Here is a 13,104-nt window from a genome sequence, read left to right on the forward strand (position 1 = left end):
GAGCAGAGAAGCTTAAATTGGGTCTCCTATCTGCGAAGATTTGACAGCGCCAAAGTGTGAGTGAGGTATTATCGTAGGAAGGGGGAAGGAACCAGCTGTCTTAGCAGTTGCCTCATCAAAGAAGACTGCGAAATGGCATTAGTTATGCATGAGAATTAAGTATTGTATGCTGCTGTTTGTGGCTTTGTTAGGGCTTTTTTTTTCTTTTCTTCCTTTTATGCTAGTAAAAATTGTTTATTAAGCCAATGGATTTAAATGGAGAAAACTAGCTCACTAGGAACAGAATGTATATTTACAATTTTTTCTAGGTTTCTGGAAATTCCAGACAATGCTTTTTTAGTGCCAGCTTTACGTTTTAATCCAGCCCACATTGCTACCAGTTGGGAAAGCTTTTTTCTAGTTAAGTAAACTGGAAATAACTTATATGGAATACACATAATCTACTACATTTCCAAAATGTATTAGTATATCTTTCAGGACAATAAGCTATGACTGAGGAGTGAAATTTTTTATTTCTTACTCAGATCAATGAAATATAGGAATTACCAGTCCGGATAAAAACCAGAATAAATCCACTCCAAAAGCTTAGTTTTGACTTGGACTAATTGCTGTAAGGGGAAAGGGCTTATCTGGTTTAATTTGACATTATGTTTTATATATGTGTGTAGTTATAGACTGGTGTAACTGTTTCTCTCAATTAGTCATTTCCTTCACTTTTCTCATCTGTTTTTTCTTACTCAGCTTTAAAGAATTAAAAAAATTAAGACTATTAAATGACACACCTCAGAGCAGTTTGCCATATACCTGATCAGTCTTGTACTATTCTCTGAACTAGTTCTTGTTGAGCAATGTCCTCCCCCAGCCTCTTGTTCTTGTGGGTGACCCTGAATGACATGTTGATGTAGATCCATCAGTTTATGTAGAGACAATCTTGACCTTCCTCTTTCTAAAGCAAATTTACACCTTGTTTGCTTTTTAACCATAGCTCACACTAAGCAGAGGTCTACAGAAATAAAATTATATCCTTTTAACTTTTGAATGACAGTGTGATATGGTGTGACGTAAAGAGATATTAAACACCATAGATATTAGACAAAGCACCATAGGTATTAGATAATGCCCTAAATGTCTTGCATCTTTAGTGTTGCCAGTATCCGAATACACTGCAAAAAGTAAAACCCAAAGACTGCTGTCTTAAAATGGGCGATATCCTTTAATATTAATCTTTATGGCAACACTGCACCAGCAGTATGAAAAGAGACAATCTATGCCTGGATGTACTACTTTTCAGATGAAACACAAAACTAGCAAATAGACTAAAAGAAATGCTTCCAAAGAAAGAATACATGCAGTAAATTAAGCTTTATTTTCCCCTTGAAGATCGTTCACAAGCTTATTATAACTTTCTCAAATGTAAACAAGAATGCCTTTCATTCTCATCTTAACACATTGAATGACACTGTAAGATTTTTATGCAAAGATTTTTCTAAAAAAACCCAAAACGTTTTAAGTCATTAAAAAAATATTACATTTTAAACATTTCCCAGAAAAAAAACCAAGCCTAAACTTAAAACAGTGCACTTACTTAATAGAACTTTAATTTTGAATTGCTGTGGAAGAAATACATTTTATGAATGGATTCTGAATATCTTCAGTGTAAATGTAGTGGTTAATTATGATGGCAGATTATTTTTGAGAAAAAGTATCTCAACTCTAGCAATTGTATTCAGAGATATTATTTTTGAAAGATCTGAATACTAGAGTAATTCCCAATAACTTCACAAGAATGTTGAAATGTGAACATTAGCTATAGCATGGGGAGATTTAAACCACAGAAATAAGATACAGACAAGACCTATCAGATGATTCAATGCACATCTCTGCCAGGAAGTATTATTTCTAATGACAATTTTCCTTATTTTTTTTTCCCAGTTAGCAATGAATGACCAAAATACCTGGGGCACTACTACTTGCCTAGGAAATGTTTTACAGAGCCCAAAGCACTGTCACAAATTTCACCTTTTATTTTACATTTTTTGGTTCATAGTTTTAATCTTTTAGTCCAAGCCACCAACTGGGCCATCACTCTTACTCTTTCCTTTCTTCACTTTTCACATATCCACTTGCCAGTCACATTCTATCTCTACCTTGTCTTCAATTAGCTCATATTTTCTTCTGTATCATTATAGCTGTAGCCAACCAGAATTTGTTATCAGGGTCAGTTACATCAAAGCTTCATGCTTTCTGTAGTAAGGAAAAAAAGAAAGAAAAAAAAAAAGGATGCCCTACCATTCCTTCTGGAAAGTCTACTCTGTTGTTCAGAACATTGAAATTAGGGAGTTAAATTATTGCAGTGCTGCTAAGCACAGCTATTTTATAATTTCACTAGTTCCATCAATTAGACATATACTATGTACCTTCTCTCATCAATAAAAATTCATTTTTGCAGTATAGTGTTAACATAGTGTTCCTCATGTCTAGCAGTTACATTAATTACATTTAAGAAATAAAGCCAAGTATCGATTACAAAAGCTAAAACTACAGTTATACCTAAAATAGTATGCAAACATTAGAAAGTCTTGTCTTGATGAGTGATTAAAGAATAGCTTCCTGCAGTGAAATTTAACAAAGAATTGCTTGAGTTCAAAATGGAAAAGTGTAATATTTCATTGGCCTGGGCGACAACATATAATATTCATAGATTTCAAACTCAATATGGTTCTCTAATTCAATACAGATGCTTGTAACAAGTCACTCAGTGTCTGAGTGACACAATTAACATTTTGCTGGTTAGCTAAAAATCTTAATAATTGCTTCACTTATTCATCCTGGGCTGATGAATACAGAAATAGTTCCTGATTTAAACTTGACCTTTCCTTTCAGTCATCAGTCATTTGTATTGCATAGTCAAGTGTATCACAAATATGCCTTTCATTTTGGATATAAGTGTGTGAAGTTAAGCTATAGGATTCTCATTAAGAATGTTTATTTCTTTAAATATGTATTAAGTGATGAAGTGTCACACGCATTACTTTTGTAGCATATGCTGCAATGACTGAGAAAACACTTAAGTCTATCGCTTCTCAGAAAATCAGAAACAGAAAGATTCAGACTCCCTACATTCCATCTGTGTTGGGACTTACATAGAATGGAAGTGTCGAAGACATATAAGGTACACTTTGCACTTCTAGTGGTACCTAAGGGCTAATATTCTCATTTTGACGCATGATTCTGTTTCCCCCTGACGGAGGCACAACCACTGCGTGGGATGAGTCTTAGGTGTGGTTCATTATTAATTCTCTGACAGACTGGTTTCCTGGAGCAGTAAACAAGACCTAGACCCCCTTCCTCCCAGTGGGGTAACCCATTTCACGGAGCCATAGAACTGGTCTTTTCTCTGTTTGCTCTTTGTCCGTCCACAACAATATTGACTTCCCAACAATGGCCCAACATCAGCAGCTTTGAAAAGGAGGTATCGGCATTTTCACACTTGGAATAGAACTGCCTAGGGATGTGGGTGGGAGCTGCACCTTTCCAGATTCTCAAAATGGCAACAGTATAGAAGAAACCTTCCCATTTCCAGAATCAAATGTTGGTACTTCCATCTTCAGCTGATCTGGGAAGAGATACCTCTGTTCACGCTTAAGACGAGACCTCAGAGTAATTCTGAATTATGAAGGAAGGGTCAGGTTATAAAGGTCTGATTCAGGTACTCAAAGTTATAAAGAGGACAACCCAGACCTGTTACCATGTATTTTTTATTTTTTAATTGTCTAATTATAACAGAGTCAGTATTCTGCTGAAACGCCCTTACTGAGAACCTTGAACTCAGAAAGCAGTCAAAAAGAGATATAAGTATCTTGAATCACTCTACACAGCCAGCAGACAGAACAGAGATCCATACTGAATAAATTTTATGCCCCGATTAATCCAGCTGAGATGAGATAATTATTCTGGACACCTAAAATAGGCTATCTGAAACTGAGTTTTATTCTTAGTTAAACAGTTGTCTTTGATGCATCTTACTAATGTCCTTATAAAATTAATGTATAAGTTTGTGGACTACATAAAAGTAGGATTTTAATATCATATCAAAGTCTTTCCTTATAAATTGAGTCCAAATACGTGTGCTTTTAATGTACTGTGGGAATATGGGAGAAAATTTCTAGTTCTTGCCAGCAATACTACATGTTACAGTTCAGGAGAGAAGTGAAGAAAGATCTCCTTTAATGAGCCTGTAGATACAAAAATAGCAAGGAATATCACCCCATCTGAATTACCCAAACAGATTCAAATTGCCCAATTTAAAACTTGTCCAGAAGTTTAAGATCTCATGTACTCTTGCAAGCAGTGCAATGAGATTTTTTAATGATCAAAGGTTCCTGACTTTGTTTTAATGACTTATTCATAGTATGTCATGCCCCAACACCATTGTAGGTCACAGATGCAGTATCAGTTCACAAAGGTGGCTTCAGCTACTAAATTGCTCATGCTACTTCCTCATCATTTAGACCTTCTTTCCAGAAATACACCAGTCTAAGAAATATTTAGCTTGAAATTGTATGATTATGATAAATGATCTGTTTAGAAACATCATGTCTCATCACCTGAGAATTCACAATACCTACTCCATTCTATACAGTGATGCAGTCAGACACAGATTATATACGGTACAAATATATATACACATACGTATGCATATGTATCAGCAGAAGATACACAGGAACTCCCCTCCACCCTTCTACTATTCTCCCATACTTACCTCTTTCATATCAGGTGCTTCTGGCTTAATAGAAAGTTATGACTTGCATTTCTGTAATTATGCAGGATAAGGAAGCCAAACTTACATTTAGAAGGAACTCTATCAAACATGTTATTGCTTGTGTTTGAAAGGTAACCTGACATTTTTCTTTTAAAGGAAGCCAGGTAACTCACATGATTGGATAGACCTACAAGTTTTGACAATAGAGTTAACAGTTTCCAGTGTGAGGTGTCAGCAAAAGCATTTCTGTTATAATTGAATGTGAATACATATTTAGCAACTTTTAGTTGGTAAAGTGTTAATGGCTTGTGAAATGCTAGTTCTTTTCAGTAAGGTCTCTCATTGTGTCATCTATTGCCTGTCATTAGTATAACTTAATATCAAAGGAATATAATTTGCAGTAAAGACTGCATACGAGATTACAAAAGACTGAAAATAATATTTTGTTTTTCTTTAGACAATCCTGTTTCATACATTGAAATTGAGAAGAATCTATATTGATTTTAACATAAATTAGAATGACTTCTTTTATTTTTAATCTGGAGCGTCCAGTGGAGACCCGTTACTTTCATGATCCCTGGCAATTCAACAACTGCAGTTGGCCTGGAGGCAATTGAAATAGTATTTGCGTGGAAAGTTAACAAGCCACAGGGGACCTGGAACATGAGCAAAGGCATAACCATCACAACAAGCCCATGTTTTCTTACAGCTTGCTTGCTGTTGTAAGGTCATAGGCTGTAAAGCTGTGGTTAGTGAGAGAAATTAGTCATGAAAACAGCATAACTCAGTGGGGATTTATAATACATGAATCAAGTGCATTTTTTGTTTGTTTAAAAGAAGCTGGCTTGAAAAAAACCCTCTTAATAGTATCCTAGTGGCATAAGCCCATGTTTGGGAGGGTTTCTATAAATTGCATCATGTTAACTAATTTCACTTAGAGGACATGACAGTCCAAAAGTAAGAATAATATGGAGGAATTCAGTGCTTCGGACACTCCATTTCAGTCAGGAAAACAACCACACCTAGTATGAGAAATTATGTTGGCTTCCTCTGAAAGCCACTAACCTTTCTGGACGCAATTTTTTTAATCGGCTGGCGTCCACTGCAAAAGGCAATGCAGAATTCATCTACAAAACTTAACAGTTGTCAAAAGCTCAACCAGGATTTAAAACCAGTAACAGTTTGGGATGTCTGTGTAACTGTGCTGCTAATGGAGTGTCACTGAGGTACCTACCCCAAGACGATTCACTACCATTAACACCTACATTAAACACGACTAAATGAAGAGGCCTCAACTGTTTATATTTTAAGAGGAGAAATGAGGACTTGGAAAACAAAAGATGTTACCAACCGGGACCTGACACCAGTTTTGTGTCCCAGGGAGATTCCCAGGCTGGAAATATTAACATAGCAAATGCAGCAATAGAGCAACCATCTCTGCCATCTTTACAACAGTTAGGAAACAAATAGCTGGGCTGAAAATACCAGTTCAAAGCGTGATAAGCAGCTGGTACATTTAAAATTAAGATATTACGAGACAGCAGAGAAAATGTCTGGAGAGATCATTTGGTAGGTTTCCAAAGCACTAGATTTGGTTTATCTTTGCTCTCTGTAATAGTTTTGCATGTTCTAGTAGCTTTTTTGTTGCACAACTCATAAGCCACAGTTTTATTGAACAAAGATACACACCGGCCCAAAGGATAAAACCTGTGAGTAACTTTTGAAAGAACTTTTTAGTGTAATGAAAAGGTGGATTGAAGGAGACATCACAAATAGCTTCAAATAAATGAAGATTAGTCTGCAAAAGAATAGAAACCAGCTGTTCTCCACAGTCACTGAGGACAGGGCAAAAGGCAGTTCAGGTACAAGGACATAAGCAAGGAGACTGAGATTAAACATTAATTAACTATTTCCTAATAGAAAAATAGTTAAATACTGGAATAATTTACCTAGGAAAGTTGTTGAACTTCTGTTACTGAAGTATTTAAGACTGGGCTAGAACAATGCCCTTTGGAATAGCTTTGCTAAAATCAGACTAGATGACCTATCAAAATATGTCCTAGCTCTGTTTTCTATTTATCTAAGGTTAAATACAGCCAAGATTAGGATAAGTTATAACTGTGCACAGGGCTTGTAAACTTGTTAATTCTGTGTTGAAGGTGCAAGATTACATCACAAACAATTATTTTATTTTGCCGGATCACAGGTAAGAGCCATAGCACTGCAATGGGCAAACGTGTGTTCAAAAGATCCTCAGCTGCCTAGGAGAATGTATGTGTCATGCTGAGAATCTTTCTTTGCTATCAGCAAAGCTCCAAGTAACAGTACCAACGACTAGAGTACGTGAAAGAGAAAGACATTGCATGGCAAGAAAGTTGTTCTTTGTCATTCTCAGTGGGACTATTCAACACAGAGAAATATAAATCAGAAGGGCTAACTAGGCCACGTGCACAAACACAATCATTTCATACCCTGGAAATAAGAATGCTGCCCTCTTGTATTGTTATAAATTATGGAACATGGCATTACCTACCAAAAGTTGAGAAATGGTAATATGCCCTGTTGAGAAATGGTAATATGCCCTAAGAGTAGATGGTTAAAATGGCAAAATGACAAAACTCTTTTTTTTCCTTTAGCTGCATAGTCATCTATAAACTACAATAGGAAATCCTTTTTCCACAAGTTTTTGCTAGTGCATGTTATTTTTGTACAAATAATTCTAACTAGAGAAGATGATTGTGATAATTGCAAATATTTCTTTAACATGTTAAATTATTAGCATACATTCATAATATTAAGAATATATTGATAAACAAAATAAAAATATTTTTTCTTCTGAAGGCATTAAAATTATTGTTTTCTTTAAAAATTTTGATCTCTAGAAAAAGACTTAAAGGAATGGAAAAAGCATAGAGGTCAGAGATCAAGGTTTTTCTTAAGGGCATGAAACAAAATGAACAAGTGGATACATCATTTGAGTATGTGCAAAAAAAGTAAAGAAAATATAATGCAACTGAATAGCTCAGACTTTTTTTTTGCAAGCTTAGTATAACACTAAATCAAACTATTAGAGAAAGGAACTTAAAAATGTATTCTGATTACTTTAAAATCAGAAGTCCAGTGAAGCATTCAACATTATGTACAAACTCCTCCCAGTACTCTGAGCTTCCCATATTATTGCAAAAAATATTCACCATCTACCTTTGCAGTAATGCTTCCATCGCCACATACCTGTAGAATATTTTTTTCTCTTGCAAATATGACTAACAATACCAATTTCCTTCTTTAATTCTAGGAAGTAGTATAACTGTAAGGTAATTACCATGTGCTTAGCAATATTGATTCATTCTAATAGAGTCATAGAAGCTGTAGTGGTTAAATATTATTCATTCTGGTCTCTCTTAAAAATGAAGGCCTCATGGGTACATCTGAGTTCATGATGTAAATTGAATAACTAAAGCAAATGATCTTAAATGCTTCAGATAAAGTACATTAAGCTTGCAGAGACTTATTCATCAGTATTCATAATTCAGGGGAATAGACTGTTAGAGAGCTAATGAAAAGCTTCTTATCTTTATGCTGTATGGATTTACTAAAAGCCTAACAGAGATTGAATATGTCTAAGTTCCAGCAATTTATTCAAGGAGCTTTACTATTCCTATTATGCAACACACTAGAACATGCAGCTACAGTACACTGATATCCTTAAAGAGTTCAACAGAAGACAAGTTATGAGAAATAAAGCTCTTTTGAAATGTAGTGGAGCAAACAGAGTTCAAGTTCAGAAGAACTGAAGGAAGGAGTAGGCAGTAGTAACCTTAGCTAAGAGACAATGACACTACCACAGTCTCCAACTTCATTAAAAAGCATTCTGTGGAATAAAGGAGAGATTTCACTCAAGCTTCGGTAAATTTTTATGACTGTAATTCAGTTCCCAGGGCTGTACTTAGAGGTGTCTCTATTTCCATTACAAACCTCAGTTTTAAAGGAGGTATAACAAAACAAACAAAACTGTGGGGTTTTGCACAAAACTTTGTCATATAAGCTCATCTTGGGAATCCATCTTACAATTTTTTTTGGGGAAAAAAAAATCCATTTTTGCAATAAATCAAAATGAATGTGTTATCTTAATATATATTTTTTTAAGTATATGACTAATTTGGGGTACATTCTGTTATCCAGTAAGGAAACATCTCAAAAGAAACCTGATAGTGGGATAAGCCTGGGCATCCATAGTTTGGAAATCAGCCCCTACAAGAATGCTGACACTGACAACCTAAAACCAGATTAATTCTAAACAGTTCAGCCAGCAGTTTTTATTAAAGATGGCCTATTTGCCAATATGAAGAAGATGTGTTATGTATGCATTTCTTATCAGTGGATGACCCCACACAAAAGACATAACAATGAAATGACTAAGAATTAAGAGCAGGCTGTGACTGCATTGGCTAAGTTTGTATCAGCAGCCTGAACACAAGTAATGCAATAAGGTTGAGGAGGATATAAGATCGCTAGGTTCATTGGATGATAGGTGTATTATCCAAAATAATAATTTTGTTTATTTATCATCTTTTACAGAAAAATTAAATCTTGTGGTACAGCCAGATTAAAATAACCAGGAAGGAATGGGTTGATGAGTAGGCCTCAGTCTTTCCCCATTGATGCTTTATTACACTGCCACACTGGAAATTACCTGTACTCTTGAGATGGCCTGCAAACTTGCCCACAGCAGCTGAGGTGGAGCTAGGGGCTTATGCAACATAGGAAAAGTGCATCCTCATTTCATGAGGGAGAGTTCATCTCATCACATAACCCAGCACAGAGCGAATATTCCATTATTACAGTTTCCAAATGCTGCGTATGGCTCACTCACTTCTGCTGAAATTGAGACTGCTGCTGTTCCTGACAATATTAAGATTCTTCTGTCTTGCTTTTATAGTTCTAGTTCTATTTGTGACAAATGCTGGGATTGTAGCATCAGTTTCCTTCCTCTCCTGTCTTCTTTGGTCCTTACTGCTCTTCGATCTGTTGGCAAACTTCAAGCTCATTGTTAAATATGCTACTGATTCACCTACATAATCCACAATGTCCTGGTAGTTCTTTCTGAGTGATTTCACCTTCCCATTTCAGGAAATTACTCATCTGCCTTGAATACCCTCTTTTATTAAACCTTATAGAGATTATTTCATCACTGTTATTTGATATGTATATGTAACTTCTGCAGATGGTGCAAGATAATTTGGACTGCAGTACATCTGTTGCATTAGTTATCCTTGCTAGACCTTCTCCAAAATAATCTTAAATTACCTTCTAGCTGGGCAATACCATGTGGCCTGAAAATTGGCTGAATTAGCAAGTAGAGGTGTCCAGCAGACTCTCTGGACAGGATGCAAACCTTGGCTTACTGATCATCCATAATAATCTGCTATGCAGCTTGCTAATTAAATACCCAGAAAATACTAAGCTAGTTTAAAATGGAATGTTTAATGACAGTAGAGAGGAAACAGATATATTTATAAAGGCTAGAAATTTTTTTGGGGGAAAGTACAATCTAGACAGGAGCAAAGTTACCTGGAGAAAACAAGCATGAAAATTTAATTCTCAGGGTAGTAAAATCAGTAAGCATTCACAGCAGTGGGATTGTTCAGTTACAGTTCGGTGAATGCTAAGCATCTTACCACATGGCAGCTTTAAGAGGTAAGGGTTTGGTGGCATTGGAGAGACAACAAACTACTTGAAATTCCTATAATGATGCATTGAGTGGGATCTGGAGATAGGCACAAATGGCACAATGGTCAGAACTGAGTAGTCAGATTGACTAGCCATGACAGAAATAAAATGTAATGGAACAGTTCATTCAGTGTTTCTTTTAAAATAAAGGTAACCTTTTTCTTTACAGAGGGACACATACTGATGTGAACTTGAAATGCAAATTGGGCAAAACAAAAGTAAAAAGCTAGTAATTAAGAGGATAAAGGAGATACCAAAGCTCACTTTGTTATAAAATAATACTTTTCATGGAGTATTACAAATAATTATCACCTAACCCTCCTCAGAGATTTAGGCCAGCTCTCACATAATAATGTGATGGTGGAGGAAAGCATTAGTTTATCTTTGTAGCTGAGGTGGAATGATGACAGAAGTACATTCCAGCCCACTCTGAATTGCTAATAGAATTGCGCAGACACAAAGCACAGGGAGTGATTTTTTCCTTATGTAGCATTATTGATATTATACTCAGAATGTTATATGAAACATGCAAAAAATTGTTGATGCTGCGGTGCAAAACATGAAATAGTAAGTATCCTGTCATAAATGCAGGATTATAATTCCATTAGAGGTTTAAGAGTGGTGGATGCAATAAGAGTATTCAAAAGAAAAAAAAATAAGAATGTAAATATATCGAGCTTAGCCAATGAATAGATACAATATTTGCCTTTATGTATTTAATGAACTATGTATGAAATAGGGTTATTTTTGCACTTAAATGGTAAAAAAGAATGAGAAATTACATTGTCATGAGTACTGTATATGTACTTTCAAGTTGAGGACTAATATATCCTTGAAAAGAGATCTGCAAATATTATCACTAAATACCACTCCCTTAATTTTAGAATATGGACTCTGGGAGAAGCACAGAAGATACAAGTCAACTGGCTGAGCTGAAGGTCTTTGAATTTACTGAGCTCTTCAGGTATGCCTGTGATTTTTTTTTTTAGTTTGTTTTTTTCCTGTTTTTTTTTTCTGGTTTGGGTTGGTTTTTGTTTTTTGGTTGGTTGGTTAGTTTGGGTTTTTTTTCTCATTTCATGCTTCTGTTCAGCTATATCTAACCCCCATAAATGTGAGATGTAAAACTGGGGCCATATGACAGAGTTCCTTCTGATTTTCCTCTAGAGCTCTGAATCCCAATTCATGATCCTCTGTGAAAGGCCATCGGCATTTGGAGGTGCCAAATGCCTGACCTGGTTTTCAGGTGTACTGTTGATAACACAGGGATGTTTTAGTTGTTGCTAAGTAATGTTTACACTGGTCAAGGCCTTTTCAGCTTCCCATGCTCTGCCAGGTGCACAAGAAGCTGGGAGGGGGCACAGCCAAACTGGCCAAAGGGCTGTTCCATACCATATGACGTCATGCTCAGTATAGAAACTGGGGGAGCTGGCCGGGGGCAGCGATGGCTGCTCGAGGACTGGCTGGGCATCGGTCGGCGGGTGGTGAGCAGTTGCATCACTTGTTTTTTCTCCTGGGTTTTGTTCCTCTCTCTGTCTCTTATTGTTTTCCTTTTCATTACAATCTATTATTCTTTCTTTTTCCCAATTATTAAGCTGTTCTTATCTCAATCCACGAGTTTTCTTACTTTTGCCCTTCCAATTGTCTCCCCCATCCCACCGGGGGGGAGGGCGAGCAAGCGACTGTGTGGTGCTCAGTTGCCGACTGAAGCTAAACCACGACACCCAGTGAGGGGAACCAGTATTGGACCCATCCTGAGATGGCTGGGCAGGGCTGTGGGGACAGGAATGGGGCGATGTCAGACCAGGCCAGGCAGGAGCACCATGGGGACACGGCCAGGGCTGTAGCTCAGGTGAGGCCCAAGAGCCTCAGCTGGAAACAGCTTCCCCTGAGCGGGGGTTGGCCCTCACTGACGGTTTTAGCTTTCTTCATTACAGCTTTCTTCAAGGTCAGCAGCCATGTGTGCTCCTCCTCAGCTGGCTGGGCGCCCCATTAGCCACAGGGGACCTCCTCAGATCCTGAGGGGATCCAGGGCAAGAAGGTTACACTGGGGCCTTACCCATACTTGTCCTTCACGCCGTAACCTCACAAGGGTCCACAACTATGTTGGACATCTTGCTAACCAAATACTTGGTCTTGATCTTGCAGATGTTCTCTACACGAGGCACAGCCAAAGTAAGATATTTAGGCCTGGATTTCCACATCTCCTTTTGATCCTGTTCTCTCTCATGTGGTGGCCCAAGGTTTGCTGAGCCACACACAAAAAGAGCAACTCTGATTTTTAAACTTAGTTGTTAAAGCACTCCACTAGACGGAAAAACCTGTTCCCATCTTCATCTCAGTGCACATTTATATTTCTGTATGGGCAAGAGTCTTTGGATTAAATATTTACCCAGCCATTAGATGAAGACCTTAAAACCATGCTTTCCACCGCTGGGAGGAGAGTCCTAGCACTGCAGGATTGTAACTGCTCTTTCTCTGATGCATATCTTTTTTTTCAGTTCTTCCATTTACAAAGAAATGATTAACAGACATTGTATTCCCAAGATTTTCCACATACACTATGATCATACACCTGGGCTATTCTCATGGACTGGAGAGATTTACAAGAAAAA

This window comes from Mycteria americana, chromosome 1 (assembly GCF_035582795.1).
Source record: "Mycteria americana isolate JAX WOST 10 ecotype Jacksonville Zoo and Gardens chromosome 1, USCA_MyAme_1.0, whole genome shotgun sequence".
Classification (NCBI taxonomy): Eukaryota; Metazoa; Chordata; class Aves; order Ciconiiformes; family Ciconiidae; genus Mycteria; species Mycteria americana.